Source organism: Schistocerca piceifrons, chromosome 2 (genome assembly GCF_021461385.2).
Source record: "Schistocerca piceifrons isolate TAMUIC-IGC-003096 chromosome 2, iqSchPice1.1, whole genome shotgun sequence".
Classification (NCBI taxonomy): domain Eukaryota; kingdom Metazoa; phylum Arthropoda; class Insecta; order Orthoptera; family Acrididae; genus Schistocerca; species Schistocerca piceifrons.
Window position 1 is genome coordinate 163,595,806 of NC_060139.1, and position 21,065 is coordinate 163,616,870.

Below are 21,065 nucleotides of genomic sequence, written 5' to 3' on the forward strand. Positions count from 1 at the left end.
GGAACTTTTTCCAGCCGCAGCGATGTCGGAGATTTGATGTTGTACCGAATTCCTGATACTGACGTACACTCGGGAAATGGTCGTACTTGGAAATCCCCACTTCATCCCAACCTCGGAGATGCTATGTCCCATCGCTCGTGCGCAGACTATAACACCACGTTCAAACTTACTTAAATATTGATAACCTGCCGTTGTAGCAGCAGTAACTACACTCCTGGAAATGGAAAAAAGAACACATTGACACCGGTGTGTCAGACCCACCATACTTGCTCCGGACACTGCGAGAGGGCTGTACAAGCAATAATCACACGCACGGCACAGCGGACACACCAGGAACCGCGGTGTTGGCCGTCGAATGGCGCTAGCTGCGCAGCATTTGTGCACCACCGCCGTCAGTGTCAGCCAGTTTGCCGTGGCATACGGAGCTCCATCGCAGTCTTCAACACTGGTAGCATGCCGCGACAGCGTGGACGTGAACCGTATGTGCAGTTGACGGACTTTGAGCGAGGGCGTATAGTGGGCATGCGGGAGGCCGGGTGGACGTACCGCCGAATTGCTCAACACGTAGGGCGTGAGGTCTCCACAGTACATCGATGTTGTCGCCAGTGGTCGGCGGAAGGTGCACGTGCCCGTCGACCTGGGACCGGACTGCAGCGACGCACGGATGCACGCCAAGACCGTAGGATCCTACGCAGTGCCGTAGGGGACCGCACCGCCACTTCCCAGCAAATTAGGGACACTGTTGCTCCTGGGGTATCGGCGAGGACCATTCGCAATCGTCTCCATGAAGCTGGGCTACGGTCCCGCACACCGTTAGGCCGTCTTCCGCTCACGCCCCAACATCGTGCAGCCCGCCTCCAGTGGTGTCGCGACAGGCGTGAATGGAGGGACGAATGGAGACGTGTCGTCGTCAGCGATGAGAGTCGCATCTGCCTTGGTGCCAATGATGGTCGTATGCGTGTTTGGCGCCGTGCAGGTGAGCGCCACAATCAGGACTGCATACGACCGAGGCACACTGGGCCAACACCCGGCATCATGGTGTGGGGAGCGATCTCCTACACTGGCCGTACACCACTGGTGATCGTCGAGGGGACACTGAATAGTGCACGGTACATCCAAACCGTCATCGAACCCATCGTTCTACCATTCCTAGTCCGGCAAGGGAACTTGCTGTTTCAACAGGACAATGCACGTCCGCATGTATCCGGCGCCATCCAACGTGCTCTAGAAGGTGTAAGTCAACTACCCTGGCCAGCAAGATCTCCGGATCTGTCCCCCATTGAGCATGTTTGGGACTGGATGAAGCGTCGTCTCACGCGGTCTGCACGTCCAGCACGAACGCTGGTCCAACTGAGGCGCCAGGTGGAAATGGCATGGCAAGCCGTTCCACAGGACTACATCCAGCATCTCTACGATCGTCTCCATGGGAGAATAGCAGCCTGCATTGCTGCGAAAGGTGGATATACACTGTACTAGTGCCGACATTGTGCATGCTCTGTTGCCTGTGTCTATGTGCCTGTGGTTCTGTCAGTGTGATCATGTGATGTATCTGACCCCAGGAATGTGTCAATAAAGTTTCCCCTTCCTGGGACAATGAATTCACGGTGTTCTTAATTCAATTTCCAGGAGTGTACATAACAACTGCGCCAGACACTAGTCCCATACAGGCGTTTACGAGCGCAGCGTTGTATTCTGCCTGTTTACATATCATGCATGTACCAGTTTCTATGGTGCTACAATGTACAATGTCAGATACGTAGGAAATGTGAATGATCGGAAACACAGCCTACAGGCGCGGGGAAGCCTAATGGAAACTCTCCTTCCGTTCTGTATTCAACGACTCTTACATTTGCAACATTTCTGGCTTTTGAATGCATAATATTCTACCCTAAACTTCACCTGATACTTTACCTGAGACTGCACTAGGTGATGTGTGACGTAAGAAGCGGAGTGAGGTAGTACCGACGACATACGGTACAATTAGTTCCATTGCCGTGTGAAATTCCGACAGTTTGCCACAAGCCGGGTGTGCTGTGAACAGGACCTCTTGCTCATCAGGTGCTCTGTGGGTACGCAGACAAAGTATTGTTGAATCTATAACTCCAGATCATGTAAAATGTCAGAGTAGCCCCTGAAATTAACAGACTGATTGAAAAATCAACTGCCCCACATATCAGTATCCTTATTTGGTAAGTTTCTAAGCACGATATCTGCCTCGCCTGCTGTTTGTGTTTGGAGGACGTGGCCGTTTCACTTGAATAATTTATTTTAATGATCCTTTAATGATATAATTTGATATGGTAAAATAATATTTATTCAAACACCGGGGAAAATTACTCAGGATACATAAACATCGAGGTTATACAACAATTTGGGAAAGAAATACGTAATTAAGGAAGAAGAATGATAAGAAAGTGAATGGTTATTAGGGCTGTCACAAGCTCTATGCTGTTCTGTGAAGTTGAGATGATGCTGAAACACATAAAAGGACACGAATTACACTTTCTACCGTGATTGCCACACTATAAAATTACACAAATAGAAGAGTATGAAGTCAAATAGAATACACAACAGACAATGAATAAAGGGAAAAAAATAGAAATAATCATGAAATTCCCTGGCTGATAAAAACTGTGTGACTGATCGAGACTCAAACTCGGGACGTCTGCAAGTGCTGCACCACCTGAACAAACTAATCACTACTCACGATCCATCCTCAGAGCTCCATTTCCACCAGCACCCGGTCTCCTACCTCCCTAACTTCACAGTAGCTCTCGTGCAGACTTTACTGAACTAGCACTCCTGGAAGAAAGGATATTGCGGAAGCGTAGCGTAGCCACTGCTCGGGGGATGATTCCGGAATTGGGTATCTGAGATGGTAGAACAACTTCCCGCGAAAGGCGAAGGTCCCGAGTTCGAGTATCGGTCCGGAACAAAGTTTTAATCTGCCAGGAAGTTTCATATCAGCGCACACTCTGCTACAGAGTGAAATTTTCATTCTAGAAATAATCATCGTCAGACTGCTGAGCTGCTGTGAATTTAACTCGATAACGAAACAAGACATGAGTGTTTACGGTAAAGATCCCTTTTGTAACAAGAATTTTACAGCAGAAAAACAAGCATAGTAATGCATCAGGCGCGTAGATCAAGTTATGAAGACTAAAAATAGAAACCGAGAAAGCACTCCTCTCTCAGTACATCGCATTTTCTCAGGACTCATATCCTAGATGCCCCTAAGTTCAAAGTGAATTATCGAAGATTTGCCTGAAAGCCGATGTCATTGAAAAACACGTACGAATGCGGAGTCCAGAGTATAATCACCAAGCTGGAGCTCGAATCTGATTTCGGATGCCTTTCTCAGTTTTGATAGTCTTCCTTCACTCCCCAGAAAAGCACGCAGCAAATCCTTCTAGCCAATCCCAGAATTGGCCTCAGTACACACTACACACAGGAACTGGCTACACGGGTAGCGGGGGCTGTGTGATAGGGACTGTGCGGTTTTTTAGGTTAGAGGGTCTCAGGAAACCACAGAAAGGGCGTCCGTCTAAAAGGGGGAATGGTAAAACACCCTAAGGTAGTTATAAAAATGATCGGTATAGTAGTTGGAAATTGTCGTAGCTGTGTTAGGAAAGAACCAAACCTCAAAGCCCTAGGAGAAAGCACTGAAGCTCAAATAGTTATAGGTACGGAAAGCTGGCTAAAGCCAGAAATAAGTTCAGCCGATTTTTTTTCAAATGACCTAACAGTGTTCAGAAACGATAGATTAAATACAGTTGCTGGTGATTTGCCGTCAGAAGTAGTTTACCTTTTAGTGAAACTCAAGTAGATAGTTCCTGCGAAACAGGTAGGGTAAAGGTTGTATTTGACAATTGGTCTAAACTATTAACTGGTGTGTTTTATCGACCCTCCGACTCAGAGGTTATAGTTGTTGAACATTTCAAACCAAAGTTGAGTCTCATTTCAAATCGGTACCCCACTCAAACAATTATAGCCGGTGATAACTTCAATTTATCCCAGATATGCTGGAAAAATTATACTTTTAATGCCGGAGGCAGGCATAAAAGATGATCCGAAACTGTACTGAATGCTATCTCAGAAAATTATTTTGAACAGTTAGTTGATGAGCCCACTCAAAGCGTAAATGGTTGCAAAAGATTACTTGACCTGCTAGTGACTAATAATCCTGGACGAATATAGGGATTAGCAACTACAAGGCTGTTGCTGCTAGGCTGAATACCGTAACACGTACAACCATCAAAAAGAAACGCGAAGTATAGCTATTTAAAAAAGCTGATAAAAATGCTCTTAATGCCTTTTTAAGAGACAGTTTCCACTCCTTCCGATTTGATCACGTAAGCGTAGAAAAGATGTGGAATGATTTCAAAGAGATATTATCGACGGCAGTTGTGAGTTACATACCACATAAAATAATAAGTGATGGTAAAAGAACGCAAAATCCCCAAGATTGGCAAAGTTTTGCAGACGTTCGAAATATAGCGCGTACTTCAAAGCGAGAGGCTTTTAATAATTCCAACAACGAAACTCTGTTTTGGAATCTGACAGAAAACCCAAAGAGATTCTGGTCATACATAAAGCACACCAGTGGCAAGACGCATTCAATACCTTCACTGCGCTATAACAACGGTGAAGTCACTGATGACAGTGCCATTAAACCAGAGTTATTAAACACGGTTTTCCGAAACACCTTCACTAAGGAAGACCAAGTAAATATTCCCGACCTCCAATCAAGAACAACTGCCAAGATGAGAAACATAGAAGTAGATATAATAAAGGCAAGGCCTCCGGTCCAGACAGTATACCAGTCAGATTCCTTTCAGAGTACGCTGATACAATAGCTCCATACTTAGCAATTATATACAACCGCTCGTTCACAGAAAGTTTCATACCTAAAGACTAGAAAATTGCTCAAGTCACACCAATACCCAAAAAGAGAAAGAGGAATAATCATCTGAATTACTGGCCCATATCACTAATGAACGATTTGCAGTGGGGTTTGGAACGTAAAATGTGTTCGAACATTATGAATTACCTGGAAGAAAACGATTTATTGACACATCAACACGGACTCAGAAAACATCGTTGTTGTGAAACACAACAAGCTCTTTATACTCATGAGGTAATGAGTGCTATCGACAGAGGATGTCAAATTGACTTCATATTTTTAATTTTCCAAAAGGCTTTCGACACCGCTTCTCACAAACGTCTTCTATCCAAACTGCATGCCTGTAGAATGTCGCCTCAGTTGTGCGACTGGATTACTGATTTCCTGTCAGAAAGGTCACAGTTCGTAGTAATAGATGGAATGTCATCGAGTAAAACAGAAGCAATATCCGGTGTTCCCCAAGGAAGTGTTATAGGCCTTCTATTGTTCCTGATCTATATTAACGACACAGGAGACAATCCGAGTACCCGTCTGAGATTTTTCGCAGATGATACTTTTACCGTCTTGTAAAGTCATCAGATGATGACCAAAACGAATATCTGTATGGTGCGAGAAGTGGCAGTTGACCCTGGATAAAGAAAAGTGTGAAGTCATTCACATGAGTACTAAATGAAATCCGCTAGGTTTCGATTACGCAATAAGTCACACAAATCTTAAGGCTGTAAATTCAACTAAATACTAAGAGATTACAATTACATTTAACTTAAACTCGAACGTTCACATATATCATGTTGTAGGCAGAACAAATCAAATACTGCGAATCATTGGCAGAACACTTAGAAGGTGCAACAGCTCTACTAAAGAACTAAAGAGACCACCACGCTTGTCAGCCCTATTCTGGAGTTCCTCTGTGCGCTGTGTGATCCACATCAGGTGAGACTGATGGACGATATCGAAAAAGTTCAAAGACTGGCAGCTCCTTTTGTATTATCGCGAAATAGGGGAGATACGTGAATTGGAGTACCAACCATGAAAACAAAGACATTTTTCGTTGCGACGGGATATTCTCATGAAACTCCAGTCACCAGTTTTCTCCTCCGATTGCGAAAACATTCTGTTGGTACCCACCTACATACGGAGAAATGATCATCACGATAAAATAAGAGAAATAACGGCTCGCATAGAAAAATTTAAGTTCTCGTTTTTCCCGCCCGCCTTTCGAGAGTGGAACGGTAGAGAGACAGCTTGAAGGTGGTTCATTGAACTCTCTGCCAGGAACTTTATTGTGAAAAGCATAGTAATCACGTAGATGTAGATATGAAACTCTCTTCCAATGGGGGACGTGAAAGCCCCTTCACTAGCTCCCACCATGAAGTTCAAGATATATCCGCCAATGAGTTACGAAAATCGGGAACGTGTGTCGCCTCTTCCCACGTTCAGACGTTTTTGATGGGAATCATGACAATTTTGTTGGGCTTTGCACAGCGCTGCTGCACGAAAGACAAAGTTCGGAAATTTGGCAACGCACAAGTGGTTACATGTAGTTGTTTTTTCTTTCTTTCTTTTTTTTTTTCTTTTCATGATGCTTGTCTGGAGACCACACACAGTATGATAATGGCAAGTGGACAGCTGAGGCCTCTACCCAGAGTTAACAAACAAGCAGAGCTCTCACACCTTCCACCAGTAGTTTCCCATTCTGCTATAGAGGACATATCAGTTTTCTGTTCCGCCATTGTGGAGGCTGAACCAGAAGGCCAATCTCTGAAAGACTCGACCGACTGTCCGTGCGGTCTGCTAGCATCGTACCTGCCTTCTGAATGACATGAAGCTCTTCCAGACCGTTGCAAAAGTTCCTCCTGTTTTCACCCCATCGAAAACGAGTTCCCCCGGCCAAGACCAGAAGCATTTAATGAAAAAAAAATATTACAAGAATGAAATGTCAGGTTACGTTCAGAGACATAGGTAACCTACGTTTCTGCAAGCTACCCCCTAAACACTCCCTCAATCAGCACGCAGTACAGGTCAACAGTTGACACGTAAAAACTGAGTCGGAAAACAAGCATGGGAGTCTCGTGCTCAAATTCAGTGTGTACGTAGGATAATATGTGAAAACAAAGGCCTGAAAGAGGCAGCCGCCTCACAAATTTATTAGTCGGATAATCTGACTGGCTGATCTACTGAATCTCAGTGTTCTTCCATGATGCAGCAGAATAAATCAAAAATAGGCACGTCACAAGTACTGCATCTCTCGTAAAAATGGGAGTAGATACGTGTTATCTGCAGTGAAATAGAGGAGGTAATGAATGAGTACGACGAGTGCATATTGCACTAAACACTGACTGCAGTCCACACATTCGGTTGCTTAAGTGTTCAGTTCATACTGTCGCGTATTTCTTTCCTTGTAGCGCCATATACTACGCGTCTACACAACGAAACAGGGAGAGAAAAGTTGTAAGAGCACAATGTCACACGTTGAAGGTGTCATATCCTTATTAGCAATTGCTTTTACAGCTAGCCAGGTTTCAGCAAAGAAGAAAGGTCAGTGTCTCCATTCTGTTTTTTCTTGTGCATTGTCTTTACGAATTACTTCGTTCAGATCGACATTTTCTTGTTATTTTACTTTTTAAGTTACAGGAAGACATATGCAGGCCAACCACGGTATTGCTACTTCTAAGTACATTGTTACAAAGCAACCAGGGGTCATCCTGGTGTATGTTTTCCGTACTATACCTGTCACTCTAGTGGTTCATTAAGCGCTGATATTTGAAAAGTGTTCAGATATGCTTATTGTGTTTCACATACGTCAAAGAGGTGTTGGCAAATTATAGCAGGGTGAACAAAGAACATCTTGTTGATTCCATGGTGCTGGATAATGGGTTCCTCGGGTGCAAATTATTTTGTTTTAGATCACACAAGCTAGTTTCGTACCGACAGCTGTATTTCTTGTTTTGCTAACAAGCTATTTTGAAGCCTTTTATAGTTTCATCCACAGACAATCACATATAGTTACCGAAATGAAATCCATGCGCAAGTGTCTCTTGTTGGCCAACCACAGCTGCGTTGGATCGACACAGACGTAGGTCGATAACAATGTACAGTTTTTACTAATTTCACTGCGACAGCTCTGTGTAAATGTCTGAAGATAAAGACATAAAAGCCCCCGAAATAGCTTGCAAATAAAGTAAACAATAAACACAGCTCACTGGATCATTGGTATTGAAATAAGATGTATGCTTCAAAACAAAACTAGGATCTGATTATCGCGTCAGCTAATTTTATAATCCTAATACTGTTTTTTGCTAGTTTGGTTTCAGAAGGGGATTGGGAACAGGAGAGGCTTTTCTGGCACTGTGACTCGTTTTCGAAAAGCAATGACAGAAAAATAAACCAACTTATATCGCCTTTGTAGACATGGAAAAGGCATTTGATAACGTTATCTGGCATGAGATGTTCAGAGTGCTGAGGAAAAGTGGAATAAAGTACAAAGACATCCGTGTGATACTCAGTTCCTATAAGAATGAGGTGGCAGTTATTAGGAACGGTCGCCAGGAACCAGAAGAAAATATTAGAAAAGGGGTAAGACAAGGATGTGCTCTCTCTCCCCTTATATTCAATGCTTACATCCAGGAAGCTATAGACCAAGTTCGAGAAACTACTGACGTGGGCATTAACATTAATGGGCAGAAGATAGATATGCTACGTTAGGCAGATGATACTGCCATAGTCACGGAGACAAAAGAAGATCTAGAGGAAGTCCTCAGAACAATGGAAAAAATTCTATGCAATCAGTATGGAATGAGAAAAAACAAGAAAAATTCCAAAGTGATGGTATGCATTACAGGAGCAGAATATGAACCTCTGAGAATGGGAATTGGAAGAGAGGAGCTGGAAGTGACAGAGGAATTTACTTACTTGGGAAGCAAATTCACAAGGGATGGTAGAAGCCAGAAAGAAATTGCGAGCAGAATACAAAAGGACAAAATTGCATTTAATCGGAGAAGGAACTTACTCACCAGCAACAACATCAGTCTGAAAATAAGGAAACGTATCATGAAAGGTTTCGTTTGGAGTGTGGCCCTATACGGATGTGAAACTTGTACAATTGGAAGAGAAGAGAGAAGACGGCTGGAGGCCCTGGAGGTGTGGTGCTATAGAAGGATGATGATCAACTGGAGAGAGAAAGTAGCAGATGAAGAGGTGCTTAGAAGAGTACAGGAAACCAGATCTCTGTGGAGGCACATCCAAAGAAGAGGAGGCAAACTTGTAGGGCACAGCCTACGACACAACAACATCAGAGAAGGAGCTATTGAGGGAAGGAATCGGCAGGGGTGAGCAAGGATATCATACATGCAACAGATCATGAGTGACTTCAGATGTAACACATACGTGTAAATGAAGAGGAAGGCAGACAGAAGAGAGGAATGGCGCTCTGCTGCAAGCCAACCTCAGGGTTGAACACTAAAAGAAAGAAGTGCTGCTATGGATCAGATGATAGAGTATGTACGGTCAGTGTGTGAAGATTGGAAGGCACAATAGTACTAGTGGGTGAAAAAGGCAGTAATATTGACCAAAATCGTTTCTATAGGGCGTTGCCTATTGAAGATATCATCGGAATCACTCCGTGTTAATATTATGTTTATATCAGGTCTTGGCACCCTCAACGACCCTGGAAAAAGATGCATACTCTCAATGCTAATGCGATATTTGTCGCAAGAATATCAGAGGAACACTGTAAACCTCTTTGAACGTTTCTGTCAGGTGAGTTAAATACCATTGTACTTTCTGTTTCTATGATCAGTACATTGAACTCCTCGCGAACTTCTGCATTATATTATACGAAGAATTTTATAGGCGGGTATGATATCGTACGTCTGTAGCCCCATTTCCAAGCAATAATTCCTACCATCAAACAAGTTATTAGGCTGACGTCCGGCAATCATAGACAAACTGGTTTTTCCAAAGCTGTTTCACAGGGGAAGACTGCACTGTAGTTCCTTCTCTAGTTTGTCGCACAGATGACAAAGTGGTAGATATTGAAATAGATGATAGAGGGATAGAAAAACAATTTAAATCGCTCAGAAGAGGAAAGATCGCTGGACCTCATGGGATACCTGTTCGATTTTACACAGAGTGCGCGAAGGAACTTGCCCCCCCTTCTTGCAGTGGTGTACCGTAGGTCTCTAGAAGAGCGTAGAGTTCCAAAAGATTGGAAAGGGGCACAGGTCATCCCCGTTTTCAAGAAGGGACGTCGAACAGGTGTGAAAAACTATAGACCTGTATCTCTAACGTCGATTGTAGAATTTTGGAACACGTGTTATGTTCGAGTGCAATGGCTTTTCTGGATACTATAAATCTACTCTGTAGGAATCAGCATGGGTTTCGAAAAAGACGATCGTGTGAAACCCAGCTCGCGCTATTCGTCCACGAGACTCAAAGGGCCATAGACACAGGTTCCCAGGTACATGTCGTGCTTCTTGAATTCCGCAAGGCATTTGATACGGTTCCCCACAGTCGTTTAATGAACAAAGTAAGAGCTTATGGACTACCAGACCAGTTGTGTGATTGGATTGAAGAGTTCCTAGATAACAGAACGCAGCATATCATTCTGAATGGAGAGAAGTCTTCCGAAGTAAGAATGATTTCAGGTGTGCAGCAGGGGAGTGTCGTAGGACCGTTGCTATTCACAATATATATAAATGTCCTTGTGGATAAAAGTTCATTGAGGCTTTTTGCGGATGATGCTGTAGTATATCGAGAGGTTGTATGAATGGAAAATTGTACTGAAATGCAGGAGGATCTGCAACGAATTGACGCATGGCGCAGGGAATGGCAATTGAATCTCAATTTAGACAAGTGTAATGTGCTGGGAATACATAGAAAGAAAGAGCCTTTATCATTTAGCTACAATATAGCAGGTCAGCAACTGGAGGCAGTTAATTCCATAAATTATTTGGGAGTAGGCATTAGGACTGATTTAAAATGGAATGACCATATAAAATTAATCTTCGGTAAAGTAGATGCCAGACTCTGATTCATTGGAAGAATCCTACGGAAATACACTCCGAAAACAAAGGAAGTAGGTTACAGTACACGTGTCTGCCCACTGCTTGAATACTGCTCACCGGTGTGGGGTCCGCACCAGATAGGGTTGATAGAAGAGATAGAGAAGATCCAACTGAGGGCAGTGTGCTTTGTTATAGGATCATTTAGTAATCGCGAAAGCGCTACGGAGATGACAGATAAACTCCAGTGGGAAACTTAGCAAGAGAGACGCTCAGTAGCTTGGTACGGGTTTTTGTTGAAGTTTAGAACATACCTTCACCGAGGAGTCAAGCAGAATGTTGCTCCCTCCTACGTATATCTCGCGAAGAGACCATGAGGATAGAAGGGAGAACCGATAGAGGTACTCAAGGTACCCTCCGCCACACACTGTCAGGTGGCTTGTGGAGTATGGATGTAGATGTAGATGTACATCAGTGGTAATGCCGGATCCAAGCCTTACAGCTTGGCTTATGACGGGAATGATAGGTTGAAAGTGGGGATGCGAACCCAAATCTAGTAGCAGGATCGAAAGATGAATAAAATAAAAACAGTTAGGATGCGGAATGTCTATTTATAGAACACTATGCATGACTTTCACCTCCACAGTTAAAGAAAGAAAAAACTGAACCCATTGCAAAATAATTTTTTGAGAGGGGCACTATCATGAGTGTAAAGTGCCAATGTCACGTACACCAGACCAAAATCTCTTTTTTGGTAGGGAAGGTGTACAAAATCTATGTTCCAAGAGAGGTCAGCACTGAAAAGTTATTCATTTTGAGAAAGTACCTAAACAGCATAATTGTACCACATCGCATTCGTATGAAGGCTACCAGCTGAAAATGTTTAGCTAGATGGAGACGTAGAGGACAAAAATTGTACTGGAAAACAGAGATTGGCACATATCCAGCAACAAACTGATGACTTGATTGCAAGGGCTACTCCGAGATGAAGTGTTTGGCGCAGGAGAGGAAATCTTGGTGGGCGACTGCAAGCCACCTAAAACACTGATGAGCACAAAAAGATTTACCACTTCGATTCTTACAATTATCGGACGTTTGTTTTTAGTTTAATAATATTCGCAGATGCACATGTGTGCACATATGCATACGCTCCAGAAAGTGGTATATTCGAGCACCAGGCAGGAAGGTATGAAGTCTGTCGACGAACAGCGTCCACTGCACCGCTACACCGTGATATTTTACAGCTCGTTTCATCACACAATTTTCAGCGAGGCAATAATAGCATCTATATGCAGTAATATCGTGAGCATTTCTTACGAGGCATGAAAAGGTTTCACGTAGAGTGAAAGAGTTAATGACGTAATCATGTATTTACTGAACCAGTAATGTTTTTTTTTTCTTTCATAACACAACACATTTCCAGAATCTGTCCGTATTTTCGAGCCTGTAAGAGTTTACACAGGTACTGAATATGATGACTTCATGAATGTTCTTTGACTCCCGCAGCAGTCGTCATTTCATGTATTCACTTTAATCGGAAACATGGAAATGTAAATATTAGAACTCAGATTCCGATGTTATGGGATACTTTCTTCTTCTTTTTTTTAATCTAACTACTTGTGCCTCCTTCAACAAGCATAAATTCACACACTCTCTCACCCACACACAATGTTGTTGTTGTTGTTATTGTTGTTGTTATGGCCTTCAGTCCTGAGACTGGTTTGATGCAGCTCTCCATGCTACTCTATCCTGTGCAAGCTTCAACTCCCAGTACTTACTGCAACCTACATCCTTCTCAATCTGCTTAGTGTATTCATCTCTTGGTCTGCCTCTACGATTTTTACCCTCCACGCTGCCCTCCAACGCTAAATTTGTGATCCCCTGGTGCCTCAGAACATGTCTTACCAACCGATCCCTTTTTCTCATCAAGTTGTGCCACAAATTCCTCTTCTCCCCAATTCTCTTCAATACCTCCTCATTAGTTATGTGATCTACCCATCTAATCTTCAGCTTTCTTCTGTAGCACCACATTTCGAAAGCTTGTATTCTCTTCTTGTCCAAACTATTTATCGTCCATCTTTCACTTCCATACATGGCTACACTCCATACAAATACATTCAGAAATGACTTCCTGACACTTAAATCTATATTTGATGTTAACAAATTCTTCTTCTTCAGAAACGTTTTCCTTGCCATTGCCAATCTACGTTTTATATCCTCTCTACTTCGACCAAAATGTTTATTTCCTATAAATAATACCACAATACAAAGATATGGGGACAGTTCTCTTCACCTAATAGGCAGCGTACGGTCACATATGGCCTAATTTAGTGGCCTATTTTCTTCAGTAACTTAGAACTGTCCCGACATACTATCTGGTGAAACAGCGACGAACACGGTAAGATGAAATATTTCTTTTAGTCTATAGTCACAGCTTTTTACTTTGCCTTACGTCAAAAATTTTCAAATGTGTGTGAAATCGTATGAGACATAACTGCTAAGGTCATCTGTCCCTAAGCTCAAACACTACTTAACCTAAATTAGCCTAAGGACGAACACACACACCCATGCCCGAGGGAGGACTCGAAAATCTCCTTCGGGATCAGCCGCACAGTTCATGACTGCAGTGCCCTAGACCGCTCGGCTAATCCGGCGCGGCCCTAATGTCACGTACAGATGCCGTCAGAAACAACAAAGCTCTTGATATGACACGTTTTATACTACTCTGCAAAAGAGCATTCATTTTGTGTCGTAATTGTTACATACTACATAGAGTTTGCAAAACTATTAAATATTTTTGATTAACTTTAGATAATATACACAAGAAGAACATCTGAGTAGAATAAAGGATTCAGTATCTAGCTTGGCATTAAGAATGTTTTCCACAGACGTTTTATGGCGCACAAAAATTTCTAAGCCTCCGTCAGAACCATTAAATACTGTTTCTGGATATGCTGAAGTATTTGAAGACCCTCCTCTGTGTTTATGAATCGGTGTCCAAAGTTATTAACGAAGGAAGCACAATAGCTACAAGGAGACATATAGGAAATGATATCTTATAACACTGACAAGTAAATTGCAAGATTTATACTTCCGGTTTTGCGATACAGTGAGAACGTTAGGGGGCGACTTCAGGGAAAGACACTCAGAACAACACACACGCAGACAACTCATCCAAATCTTATGTAAACTCTCACAGCACTCGAAGATGGGAATAAATTCTAGATACAGGTTGTGCTACGAATGGGTAAAACGTAGCTGATGCAGAAATTTTATTCTGTACGTCATTACAGACACAGTGGCTGGCTCCTCTAAAACATAGTTCATGAAAGATGAAATTAAAACATGTTCCAAGAAATTCCGATGGAACTGTCAGCAGGCAAAACAAAATATTAAACGAATGTTTCAAACTCTTTGTAGTGTAGGAAGTGTTACATTGTATTTACTACTGTCACTGGGGAAAATCTGAAAAGCGTTTTGTCACCTTTGGGGGATTTCCTGGAGTTGAATGTGCTCGCTTAGCATGCTGGCGCTGCTTGGGCTCTGGATACAGCGGCTGCCGGGAAACGGGGTTACGTAAAAAATCTTGGCAAGCGGTCGTTCCTCCAGGTTAAATAACATCTGTGGCTGGCAGCTGCGGCGGCCCATTGTACCGTCAACCCACTCTTGTGACGCAGCTGTTCCCCGCACGTTAGGCAGTGACAAGTTCTTTCCGCGAGTGCATTTCCACACCTTCTGGTGCTGCCTTATCTCAAACAAGGGCGCACGTACTCTCACACACGCACACACACACACACACACACACACACACACACACACGAAGATCGATTCATCAAGAACGTTCCATGAATTTTGGTTCTGTATTTCAGCTCTTAAGGTAATGATAAAATTTCTTGCACTCAACAAGAATGGCAAAAAACGAATATATGTATTCCACAAACGCAAAAACCTTTACTATTTAGCAACTGGTTTCAACTATTTATTTTTATTTCATTATTTAACCTGACCTGATTATGGCCATCAGACCGTCTCTTAAGGGGTAGGACGTCAAACGGATCGACTTGGAGCAGGAGAGGCACCACAGGACATTTTAATTTCCTCTGTCAACACTTTTACGAATAAATTCATAAAACTTTGTCAGCATGACCAAGAAGAATTCAGGATTCACACTCAGAGCAGTGGAAGTTCAAAAACATAACAAAATAACTTTTTTTGCATGTGAGATTTCATAATTTTTTCACTTACTATTGGCTGCATTTGTTGCTCTAGGTATACTTTTCTTCATAAGGGAGAGAGATTCTTCATTGAATTTTGCACAGCATACAAACCATACCTATAGGTGTATGAAACTCTAGAATTTATTTAATTTATGAAGAAATGAATGAGCTGTTACATTTAAACTTCATGTTTAGAGAAATCTAAAGTTTTATAGTTAATTACCTCAATTGTTACGACAGTTTCTAATAGATTTGGGAAGATTCTACAGTTTCATATACCTGTAAGTGTGATTTGTATGCTGTGCAAAATTCATCGCAGAATCTCTCTTAATTATGAAGAAAAATGTACCTATAGCAACAAATGCAACCACTAGTAAGTGAAAAAAATGATGAATTTCACATTTAAAAAAAGTTTATGTTATTATGTTTTTGAACTTCCTCTGTTATGAGTGTGAATCCTGAATCGTTCCTGGGCATGCTGACAAAGTTTTATGAATTTATTTCTAATAGTATAGACAGTGGAAATTAAAATGTCCTGTGCTACCTCTCATGCTTCAAGTCGCCCCGTTTGACGTCCTACCACCCCGCCTTAAGTATGACCAGGGTTTCGCACGTACAGTACGCATTGCATCGTAATTACTTAATAAATAAGAATTTTAATATTTCAACTAGTAATAAAATGATCTAAATGTCTGAAGTGGCAGTGAGAATAAATTACACTGTGGATGAACTAACAAAGTTAATTCTGGCATTACTCGTAATACTTCACCTGCAGCCACTTATAGTGATTAAAATAACAACAAAAATAATGACAATAATAACAATTGACATTGGCATATATGTGAAGAATTCACAGGTCTACAAAGTGTATATTTCCTGATATAGCGAGTTCTGGGAAAAGGAAATTTGAGGAGATTGCATCAGCTAAGAATACTGGAAAATGGGGAAGATTAGGCTGGAAAGAAGAATGTATAAAAGATAACAACGGTAATGTCTCTTCCCAGCCCATCTTTAGCCGATAGCAGCTTCTGTGAATGTTTGTCAGTGCTCAGCTCTAACAATCCCGTAGACATTCAATAGTACCTTAATTTTTAATGTGTCGTGATAGCCACTATCAACTAAAGAAATGATTAACAATCGAATTATGTATCACAAATAGTGATCGACACTGAAGAGCCCAAGAAACTGGTACACCTGCCTTATATCACGGAGGGCCTTCGCGACCACCCAGAAGTGCCGACGTAGCATGGAATCTACTAATGTCTGAAGTTGTGCTGGAGCGAAATAACACAATGAATCCTGCAGGACTGTGGCAAATCCGTAAGAGTACGAGGCGGTGGAGATCTCTGCTGAACAGCACATTGCAAGGCATCCCAATATGCTCAATAATGTTCATGTCTGGAGAGTTTGGTGGCCAGCAGAAGTGTTTAAACTCAGAAGAGTATTCCTGGAGACATTCTGTAACAATGCTGGACGTGTAGGGAGTCGCATTGTCCTGCTGGAATTGCTCAAGTCCGTCGGAATGCACAGTGGACATGAATGGATGCCGATGATCGGACAGTATGCTTTCGTACTTATGTCACCTGTCAAAGTCCTATCTAGACGTATCAGAGGTCCCATATCAAATTGCACACGCCCTACACCATTTCAGAGCCTCCACCAACTTCAAAAGTCCCCTGCTGACATGCAGGGTCCACGGACTCATGAGATTGTCTTCATACCCGTACACGTCCATCCGCTCGATACAGTCTGAAACGTGACTCGTCCGACCAGGCAACATATTTCCAGTTATCAACAGTCCAGTGCCGGTGTTGATGAGCCCAGGCGAGGCGTAAAGCTTCGTGTCGTGCTATCATCAAGGATACACGAGTGGGCCTTCGGCTCCGAAAGCCCGTGTCGATGATGTTTCGTTGAATAGTTCGCACGCTGACACTTGTTGATGGCCCAGCATTGAAATCTGCGGCAATTTGCGGAGGGTTGGACTTCTGTCACGTTGTACGATACTCTTCATTCGTCGTTGGTTACCCCCCCCCCCCCCCCCCCCCCCAACAGGATCAGGATCATTTCCCGGCCGCAGCGACGTCGGAGATTTCATGTTTTACCGGATTCCTCATATTCACAGTACACTGATAAAATGGTCGTAGTTCATCGCTACCTCGGAGATGCGGTATCCTGTCGCTCGTGCTCCGACTATAGCACCCACCACGTTGAAACTCACTTAAATCTTGATAACCTGCCAGTGTAGCAGCAGTAACTGATCTAACAACTGCGCCACACATTTGTTATCTTATACATTATATAGGCTTCACCGACCGCAGCTCCGTTTTCATATCTCTGTATTTGAATACACATGCGTATACCAGTTTCTTTGGCGCTTCAGTGTAATATAAATGAATATTGAATGTAAGATGGAAAAATCTTTTACCACCTTAACGAGGTCGTTGCGAAAACATTAGGACAAGATAAGAAACGATGAAGAGTGGCATCAAACCAGTGAATAGAAAGTGAGAAATTTATTTTTAAATAATCTACTCACTTGGTTGGCGATTGCAGTACAAAGTAGTATAATCTTCATAGTATCTGACTATATTGTGACCCAGATTTGATAAAATCATGCTTGAGAGTTGTTAGGAAACATAGATTAAGTTTGATGTCGGATGCCAAGCAAGTGCCTGTACCGTTTGTCAACAGTTATTGAGATTCCAAAGGTGACCTACAGCTCATGAAATCTGGTTTACAAAGTAGGATCGATATTGTCAGCTAATCACAGTCCTTTCTAAAGTGCGATACTCACTGACACAAGTTGAATTAAAAAGCATTGGGTAAGGTGAATGGCTGTGAGGATCAATAGACTGTTAAGATTATTTTGAAAAACCGTGTCAGATTTAAGTTTCAATTCTTCACTCTCAAAACGAAGGCTTCTGAAATTACCATATGCTCATATTTTCGAAAGTTGACTTCATTCACCTATATTTACATAGTTGAACCCAACACCTGAGCTGTAATGATTATCTGACAGTTTATTTTGCAACTATGTGTAACAGTCATAGTAGGCCGCACTCGGTCATTTCACCATGATACACATAGAATCAACAGAAAGTGTTTGCAAATATCTTTTGCAATAGCCTGATGTGTAAAGACAATGAGGGATGATAATGTTAGTAATGCAGCTCTACATTAGTAACTACCTGAGTTGTCCATTGTATTTAATACTGGATATCTGTATAGAAAATCCGTTGAGAGTATTATTTTCGTACAGACAATGACCGCTCTTTGCATTTCGCTTCAACACTTACTGGTCAGGGCATGTGTTATTTGCACTGATTCTTACTTGAGCATAGTACTGAATGAGTGGGTCATAATGAGTAGACAGTTTCCAAACCAGATTTCATCTATATAACTACATAGGCCTCCTCAGATTCTGAAAACCAATGTGAAGTACATGGCAGAGAGTACTTAGCATTGTGCCACCCACACATTCCACACATTTCAAGGTGCAACACCCAAGATAATGTATTAAAACACGTCATTTGCCATGATGATGCAGATGAAGCCTGTCGCATAGCACATTCCTCAGAAATATCATCCCTGGAAAAATCTTTTATGAACTCCTATCGACGCTGAACACTAAGCGAAATGCAGTTCTCATGTCAGGTTGTGCGCTCTGTTTATCACGCTGTAGATATCGACAGGTATAGTCATAAATATCTAATTATCAGTTCGGAAAAATCGATCTGCGACCATGGAATCTGGCAGTGGAGTTAGTCCTGTACATATTCATCCATCCTACAACGGATGACTTGGTAGAGACCTAGGTTATACTAATTTCAGAAAACGTTATACCTCCCAAATAGCCTCGTCATGATTCTGGGTATGCTGTTATACCTCGAAAATAGCCCCATCGTGATTCTAGGTATGCTGTAGCATGACTTTCCAGAAACACACATGTAACATATGTAAATTCATAATGAAAGGACAGTTTGATCGGAATATTTATTGATGCCGAGGAATCCGGTAAACAGCAGTGCTAGAGATTGTCGGTAACTGACCAGTGCAAACTTACTTTTCCTCTTCTGTTGATTCTGACTGGCATGCCTCGTAGATGCGAGAGAACACAGAAAGCATTCTGAACGGTAGAAAATGCACACAGATCGCCAGGGAGGACAGCAGTCAGCCGCTATCCATAGAGCCTATTCGCAGAACGCCTGCCTAGTGAGAGGGGACGGTTTATCGCTCATGCTTTTGCAGTGGCGTGCCTAGGCAACCAATTTTGTTCTCGATTAACATCGTGAAAACTCATGGCGAAAACATTTTGCGACCTGGGAATGAAGTGAGAAGTTTCGCTTTTTAGCAGAAGGCACAATTGAGCTCAAATGTATAAATTTGGCTGTTACTCCAGAAAGCACCGGGTAACAGAGCTGAACATCCCTAAGATGTATTGGGGTCCTGCAGTTTTGGGCCTTTGAAAACGTGAGACACCACTGAATGTATGAACTCCTGAAAAAACCAGTGTTGATGGAATGTAAGAGCTGCAAGCATTGGCTAAGGTAAATAAACCGCAGGTTAGGCAGAGAAAAACGATAGTGTCAAAATTCATGCTGACACATTCAGCTGTCATTTATTTTGCACAGTTCGCTACTAGTTTCGATCAGTTCAAGCTTTTAGAAAAGTAATACCATAGTTTGAACAAACATAATTTGTTATTTTAAACCCACAATAATACGTAAAATAATACATTAATAACTGTGTGCGATAATTTTCGTCAAGAAGCAAGTCCAGATCGACAGCTGACCAGGTCAGAATAAAATAAACGGAGGAAGAAATTTAGGGTGAAAAAACGGAAGACTCCGATAATAACGGAGTGTTCGTTAACCCTAGATTCACGACTTCATCAACGGGCTGCGCCATTTGTTTTATCTCCTACAGTAGTTTGCTGTGACGCTATGTGTAGAGCGAAAATTTCAATGTATATCAGAACTAAAACATCTGCAGACAAAAAAAAATTATATAGCTTTATTGTGCCGAGGTGATTATTAGAACTGTATAACTAAGTCTCGTATCTATTCGTCAACTGTATTACGTAATGTCACAGTTTGCGGATGTAATTTCCCGTAACACCTTTTGGCTTAGCGTTGAGGAAATCAGGTACAGTATGTCAAAAGTAGAAATGCCCAAAAATTAAACTTTAACTTACGTACATAAGCGAGTTTGTTGTTGTGTGTTCTTTCATTATTACAGAACCTCGAATGTGTTGCTGTGATGTCGAAGGAAAAGACAGAAGCTCCGTTATTACGACTGCTCAGAAGATGATTACTTCATAATTGCACAATGACGAATTAGGCACATTTTGGCTCATGGTCTTTTACTGAGATGAGCGAACGCAGATATTGCGATGATATGGTGCACACTTAACCTCCACCCCTTGCCACTGCAGTACAGCATCTATTAAATCATGCAACGTCAGCTAGATTGGGACCGTTAAACATAGGACATAATTCATCGACACTGTATTTTCGATAGCCTACAGGTTACAACAATCGATTATCACTGTAGCAAATTAATTAAACATGCATTTGGAGTAATATCAACATTAATCTGCAATTTAGATAAATTTGCATTGATACTACGAGAAAAAAAGCATGATTTACGAGGCGTGGATGAATAATTAAGCTCTGAGCTGCTGATGTGTGACAGTATGGTTGTATCGGTACTGCCAGTTTCACTGCCTGCTGTGTATTTATGTACGGCAGAATGTCATCTCTGCTCCTCTGCTACATGAGACTCGGAACGTTTCGTTTTTAAGTGGTCCAAAGTACCCGATATTTTTCAGCTATTGAAACTCGCATATTGTCGGATCATTCACAAATGACAGACTGCTTTTACAGATGCCAATAATTTTATAAGAACTGGAGGTTTCGGCGGCTGTACTATGTGGTCAATGCC